The sequence below is a fragment of the Sciurus carolinensis genome, chromosome 7, assembly GCF_902686445.1.
Source record: "Sciurus carolinensis chromosome 7, mSciCar1.2, whole genome shotgun sequence".
Classification (NCBI taxonomy): Eukaryota; Metazoa; Chordata; class Mammalia; order Rodentia; family Sciuridae; genus Sciurus; species Sciurus carolinensis.
The window spans coordinates 127,885,320-127,892,860 of NC_062219.1; the positions used below are offsets into that span (position 1 = coordinate 127,885,320).

Genomic DNA, 7,541 nt, shown 5'->3' on the forward strand with positions numbered 1-7,541 from the left:
ATGGATGTTTACATTGCTGTTGTATTCTGGGTCTTGGTCAGATTGGGTTCACAAATGGAGTGGGTGGGGTGTTGATTTCTAGTATGGCTTCAGAATCCTTTTCTGGCCAATATTTTTCTTACATCTGGGTCATAAAACTAGTTTCTTAGTACCCTGTCACTGACCAAAGGTGCTGAGAAAGTAATGCTGGAGCCAGGCACAGTGGTGCACACTTATAACCCCAGCAGCTTGTGAGGCTGAGGCAGGAGAATCACGTGTTCAAAGCCGGCCTCAGCAATTTAGTGAGGCCCTAAACAACTCAGTAAGACTCTGTCTCAAAATATAAAAAATAAAATATAAAAAAAAGGGCTGGGGATGTGGTTTAGTGGTTGAGCCCCACTGGGTTCAATCCCCCATACCAAAAAAAAAAAGTAATGTTGGATATCTCTGACCTACAGCTCTTAGGTTGGTTAATCCTGTAGTTTCACTGGGAAAGTGTTGTCTCAAGGGCTGGGGTGTTTTCGTTTATTACTTTTAATTGGCAGTGGGATAACGCAACACTGCTTGGAATTCGTCAGAGGGCCCAAATTTTGCTTCCTAACAGAACCACCATCTCAAACCCTTGGGAGTATAGTCACCATGTGCTGAGGAGGAAATAGCTCTATATCCACAAATTTCATCTTTTCTACTTTGGGACATGGCCTCAGAAGACAAAATTCTGTGAGCTATAGATCCTTACATGGAAGTTTGATTGCTAAAGATCATGAATTGTTGGTAACATGTCCTATTTCTTCATTTATTCATTAGGCTTTAAGGGAAATAATACAATTGGTGATTACAGAAAAGGGATTCCATGAGACTAGATTAACTTTTACCTATTCACTCTGAGATATAAATGCATTATGTGAAGTAACTTAAAAACACTCAACACAAGCTCATGAAGTGTGTATTGTTGCCCTTATTTTACAGATAAAGAAACTGAAACAGGGTAAATGACTTAAGGTGCACAGCTAGGAAGCAGCAGAGCCAGGATTCAAACTGAGATGAAACACATGACCACATACCTCAGATTCTTCCCCACAGTATAGATTATGCTTTCTACATGGGAAGGGCAGAGCAGAGATTGGACACTTGCAGTGCAAGTTCATCGACCTGGGATGCCTCCCTTATGACTGTTTACTGTAAACTTGAGGGTCTGCAACTGGAAAATAGAGTGAAGAGTTCCATTCAAAAATCACATTCAACTTTCAGGGAGAAAGAATAAAGGCCCACAAAGACCTTTGTATCTTTCAAGGAAACACGCTCTTGAAATGGACTCCTGCCTGGTTTTTGCAGTCCAAGTGATGAGGCTGTCTCCAGGTTAACTAGAAGATCTCATTCATACTGGGTCTCCTTTATTTCCTTGAAAGGGAATAAAGTGCTTTAGGAGCAGCATCTTAATGGACTTCATTTAAAGCAGAAGGAGCAGTGATAAGTAACCTTGTAGATTCAACAAAGCTGTTTCTGATTTGAATGTGAACATATCCATAAGGGTAAATTGTAATGCTAAGTGAAACTTTATATGAACAAAAGAATCATGATTATCTATGGGGTGTGGGGAAGAATGGGAAAGAAGAGGACATAGGTTAATAATGTATTATTAGCTTCTGGTTTGGGGGCTAAATAAACTTGTAAATCTGAAGATAAGCAACCTTTGAATTCATTGAGTCAGGATATGGGCCACTAAAGGCAAACATGGGACTCAGTAGGATTCTTCTGACTCCTCTTTGTTCCTTGGAACATCTAAATTTGTTAATTAGGGCTACAACAACTCCCTTTACTGTGGCAGGAAAATTTTGTGTGTTTACATGCATGTGCACACACATTTGGGTCTTGGGCTGCTCTTATTTTTTCTGGTATAGTCCAGAATGTAAGAAGAGAAACTTTCCCAGGCCTAGAAGAAATGTTCAGAAACTAAGAGGAACGTGAGTATGATTCCTATTCTCTACCATGTACCTTTTAAGAAAAGATGAGAGAATGTCATAATTGCCTACCACTTAAAGGCACTATGAAATTAAGAGCAAACTGCCGTCAGATGCTAAATGAAAGTCATTTGTTACTGTCATCAATTAACATTTATTATGGACATTGATTGTCTCTAAAGCAAAGGGTGTATAAATGTAGAAATCATATCTCCCAGAAAAATAAAAAACAAAGCTCAAAATATTCTTAGTGTACCAATGGTGGATGTGTTCCTTCTTAACAAATAGAGACAATGGTCCTTTGATTCAAATACACAATTGACCAGTATTAGGTATCCCAGTTGAACCTGACTCCTAGGGAGAATACAAACTAACATGGCTTCTGTTCTTGGAAAAATCAAGGTCAATAAGAGAAAAATAATATAAAAGTAGAGTATTACAAAAATTTGGGGATAAGTAAAACACTATCTGAGGCCTCTGTGTACCATACTAATCTTGGGAAGCTGAAATGCTAGGTCTACATTTCTTAGTACCTTAATCCCACCCCACATTCCAAACCTCATACCATTTGAGGATCAAAACCAGGGCTTTGAACATGCTAACCCTTTACCACTGAGGGTTCCTTAGTACCCTTTTTCTTGAGGCTGAGAGCCTGATGCCCACTAGCTTGGTCCAACAATAAATATTAACCATGTAATTAATTTACTATATCCTGAACCTTGTTTATTCCAGAAATTCCTATGTGAAGTCTCTGCAAAGAATAATGAGAAAACCCCAAACCAAACTGAAGCCAGAACTGGGGACAGGCAGTTAGTGTAGAAATAGGGGATCGGGTCAAATCGAGGAAATGGAGGCCACGAAAGCCATCTGCCTCTGGAAGTTGGAGACTGCCCCTGGGAGAATGGAATGTCAAGGATCTCTGGAGCCCATTGATTACCAAATTTACCTGCCTTTATCAAGGACTGCAGGCAAGGAGGTGATAATTAATGCCCCCTGGGCCCTTGCCTGGCTGAATCACTTTGGCCCTCCCCCTGCCCTATCTGCTTCTCAATTTTTACATCTCACCTGCAAAACTGGGCCTAGTCACATTGGCAGGAAGGAGAGAGAATGGGGGGAAAGAACTGGAGAACAAAAGAGACCTTAGCCTATAAAAGATGTAGGACTTGCTCACTTCTTGGGATTCTAGAACATCAGCCATGGCCAACTTCTCCCCTTCAGAAGTCTGTATTATTACTACTTTTAAATAAAACCTGCTTAATATGCTTGCCTTGCCGTGCTCCTGTAGTGTTCCAACTTCAACATTAGAGGAAGCAGAACTCGTCACCAGTAAATGGCAGTATCAAAATCAGGGTTGAATATTAAGACATGCAAACAGTACTTGTATTTGACAGTATTGCCCCAGTTATGTTTCCTTTTTTAGTGTTGAGGAAGTGTAAATTAAACAGATATGGCTTAGTTGTTTCCTTAATTTTGCTTTTGACCATTTGGAATGTAAGTAAAGCATTTGGAGGTAGCCCTTTCAGTTACAATTTGCAGTACAAAAGAAGAATGTAATAAAAAAGTGGAAAGGTAATGAATTTTAATTTAAAAGATTTCACATTTTCAATCTAAATTATATATACACATACACACCACACACACATGCTGGGGACCGAACCCAGGGTTGCTTAATCACTGATCCAGGCCTTTTTGTTGTTTTTCATTTATTTTGAGTACTGGGTATTGAATTCAGGGGCACTTGACCACTGAGCCACATCCCCAGCCCTATCTTGTATTTTATTTAGAGACAGGGTCTCACTGAGTTGCTTACCGCCTCCCTTTTGCAGATGCTGGCTTCGAACCCGATCCTCCTGCTTCAGCCTCTCCAGCCACTGGGATTACAGGTGTGTGCCACCGCACCCAGCTCAGCCCTTTTAAAAAAAATTTTTATCTTGAGATAAAATTACTCAAATTACTTAGGGCCTCGCTAAGTTGCTGAGGCTGGCTCTGAACTTGAAATCCTCCTGCCTCAGCCTCCTAAATCACTGGGAGTACATTTTTTAATGATATGACAAAACAATTAGCATAGATACTTTTGATCCAATAACAGATCTTCTTCTCTTCCCTCTGCATTTTTGCAATGCTGGGAATTGAAACTAGTGCCTTGTAGGTGCTAGGCAAGTGCTCTATCACTAATCTGCACCCACAACTGTTTTACTTCTTTATTGAATGTTTTCCTGGTAGAAGCCTTTGAAGTACACACAAAAATGGAGAAAATGAACGATGAAACCACCAGCCTGGGACTGGGGTTGTGGCTCAGTGGTACAGTGCTTGCCTAGCGTATGTGAGACACTGGGTTCAATCCTCAGTATCACATAAAAGTAAGCAAATAAGTAAATAAAATAAATGTAATATGTTCATCTACAAGTGAAAAAATATTTAAAAAAAAGAAAAAAAAGAAAGCACCATCTTATCTCCCAACTTCAACTATCAATTTATGGTCAATCCTGTTTTGAATATAACCTCATCTCAGTTTCAATACTCTACCCCTCCCCAATTCTAAAGAAAATCCTAGACAAGATATCAGAAAATGAGATAATTATGAACTTTGTATAAGACTCTCAAGAGAGTAGAGGTATAGTTCAGTGGTCGAATGTGTGCTTAGCATGCATGAGGCCCTTGGGTTCTTCCCCCCAGTATATGTGGGTTTTTTGTTTGTTTGTTTTGTTTTGTTTTCTCTGTAGACTACCACTTGCAGCTGTGTTCTTTTTAGTCCCTGCTACCATCTTTAAATAATTTGTTAGGCCTTAAAATTTCATAAAATTAAGGATGGCCTCAAGGGGATTCCTACTGTACAATAAATATTATTAGTCAATAGTTAAAATAGTTACATATTTAATATATCCCATCTTACTCCAAAGAAGACTTCAAACCATTTAAAACAAAATCAAGGTAGCAATAGCCCAACATTCCATAAAGGAAGAAAGACTCAGGATGGCACCAAAAAACAAAACAAACAAACAAACAAAAAAACCGATGAGGAATAAAAGTAAATGCATAGCATAACATTACAAGGAAACTAAACGTGGGCCACAATTTGGTTTTAAAGATGGACATGGAAGTCTTATTTATTTTAGAGCTTGTAATTGCCATGAAATGGAACTAAACTAAATGTTCAAAGGAATTTAATGAAACTCTTGTTAGTATGAGAGGAATTTCTGCTTATGTTCTTGGTAAATAGAAACCATGTCACAAGAGTTTATTTTCATAAAATGAGTTATGAGCCAGTAAGAAAAGGTGAACACCTCAATAAAAATTTGGTAAGCAATTTACTAAGGAAGTATAAAAATCCTTTCAACCTGAATGTTGAACTTACTAATCTGTAAGACATGTCTTATCATTTTTGACTTATATTTTGTTGTTTGATCCTAATATCTTTTGTTGGTCAGGCTTGAGGTTGTTTAAATTGCTTCACATTTTCTTTTCTTTTTTTTTTTTTTTTGAGCAGATAGTTGAACATGTATTAAAAGTTTTTAATGGGTAAACATTGATCTAGTGATTCCTTCTCTTATAAAAATTTAAGGAAAGAATTATGGATGTTTGAAAATACTTACACAAAGATGTTCTTTGCAGCATTACTCATGAAAATAAGAAGCTAGAAATAATCCAGTGTTTGACAATACATTTTGACATAATATTTGCAGTTATGAAAATTTGTGCAAAAGAATACTTCTTAAAAAGCATATGTGTATTATGTTAATTTGAAGAATAAATTAGCCATGTATATACTAAACAATCATTTTTTTGGAAAAAAATATGACAGGACTAGATTAAATTATCAAATGTTAATAGTTAAATTCTAACAAGTGAAGTTATGGGTAATTTTTATTTTTGGCTTATTTGTATTTTCTACAATTGTGCACTTTGCAAGTAGAAAAAACATTAATTACAAGTAATTAAGAAGTTAATGTGGTTGTGTCAGAAATCACTTGTGGTACAGTTCCCTGCTAGTAGAGCTGTAGCTGATGAAAGAAGATTCAACAAATCTCATATCTTGAAGGGAGACTGAAAAACCAGTGTTGACTGTACATCTCACTCCCCATTTTTTAATTATTAAAAATAGAATATGAAACCAAGGGAATCTATGGAAAGCCAAGATAGGACCTACTGAACTAAAATTAATTTTCTTTATGCAAAAAAGAGACCTAACCTTTGCCTTACAAAAAAGAAAAGGAAACCCTTTTTTTTGTGTTCAAAACATAACCTATCAGGACAAAATCTAAAACTTTAAAATATAGTTCTACTCTCTATGTTAGAATATAGCTCAAAATAACAGCATTTAAAACAGTTGAGTTTATTGAGCTCTTACTTACCACGAAACTTGTTTGCACTGCCCTGGGGAGCATTTGTTTTAGGAACGTTATTTTAGCAGTGTCTCTGGCTGTAGTTGGAATTATTTCTTACTGTTTGGTCTCAGCCCTGTTAAGAAATGTGACCTCGGGCCTTTCCAAGCTGATTGATTTCTTGGCCTGGCAACGGACACCCTGGAGACTTTTCACTGGGAACATCTGAGAGAGACAAGGTGGGGTGGCGGCGGGGACAGCGGCGAGGGTGTCGTTCCCGAGCTTCTCCGGACCGCGACGCCTTGCCGCTGTGGCCCCTGTACCCGCGGAAGCCATGGCAACCTGCAGACGCTTTTTTCCCACTGTGCCCCGACTGTCGCTTTCTGAGCCCAAGAGAAACTTTTCAACAAGTGGCAAGCCAGTTCCGGAGACAGAAAAAGCCGAAATACTATAGGCAGCCGTACCCCAAAACCGGGGTCTTTTTTCCCGGCTTTGGATTTTTGTTCCTCGTCCGTCTTCAGTAGAAAGAAAGCCAAGGGGAAAGCTGACTACGAGCAGGAATTCAATGAAGATTGGAGGCCGGAAAGCCAACCGAGTGGCCTGGTCAAAAAGATGGTCTTTCCTTCCTGAAATCTGGGCCCGCTGGGGGAAGGAAATGTTTGCAGGTCCTTCTCGAGATGGAGATGACAGTTGTAAAGCATTAGACTCCATTTTCAAAAGAAAATTGTGTCCAATTTTATTCATAAACTTTTTTACCCCTCCTGCAAAGCCTTTTTCACTTTCAATCCACAGGTGGCGGTCTTCTCTAACGGTTACCAAACAATTCTGACATCATCGCCTTTGGTGTACGTCACAACGTTGGTCGCCGCCTAGTTCTACTTTAGGAGAAAATCTCTCCAGTCCCGCAGGGTGTCAGGATGGCCGAGTGGTCTAAGGCGCCAGACTCAAGCTCCGCTTCCCTGCGCTGGGGGTTCTGGTCTCCGAATGGAGGCGTGGGTTCGAATCCCACTTCTGACACATGTGATTTTTTTCTCTCCCTTTTCTTTTTTAAACCCAAACACATGTTTTGACAGTACTTATAAATGACTACCAAATAATGTTTTCAAACTTATATAATTTTCTCACATTGTCAACACTGGAAAAAAAAAAATCCGAAGCGGAAACATCGCGATATATTCAAGAAGCCGCGAGATTTGGGGCATAAAAGCTCAAGAAAGGATGGATACTGGGAGATCGCTGGTCTGCTGGATCGCAAAATTGTCTGAAAGTCACAGAATTT

The 7,541-nt window shown here is 38.9% G+C and overlaps 1 non-coding gene across 1 annotated transcript; it reads left to right on the top strand.

Moving 5' to 3' along the window:
• The first annotated feature begins 7,173 nt into the window (after positions 1–7,173).
• On the top strand, positions 7,174–7,279 carry Trnal-caa (transfer RNA leucine (anticodon CAA)). Its single transcript has 2 exons — positions 7,174–7,211; positions 7,234–7,279. It is a non-coding gene; the product is annotated as a tRNA-Leu (tRNA).
• Positions 7,280–7,541: the final 262 nt, after the last annotated feature.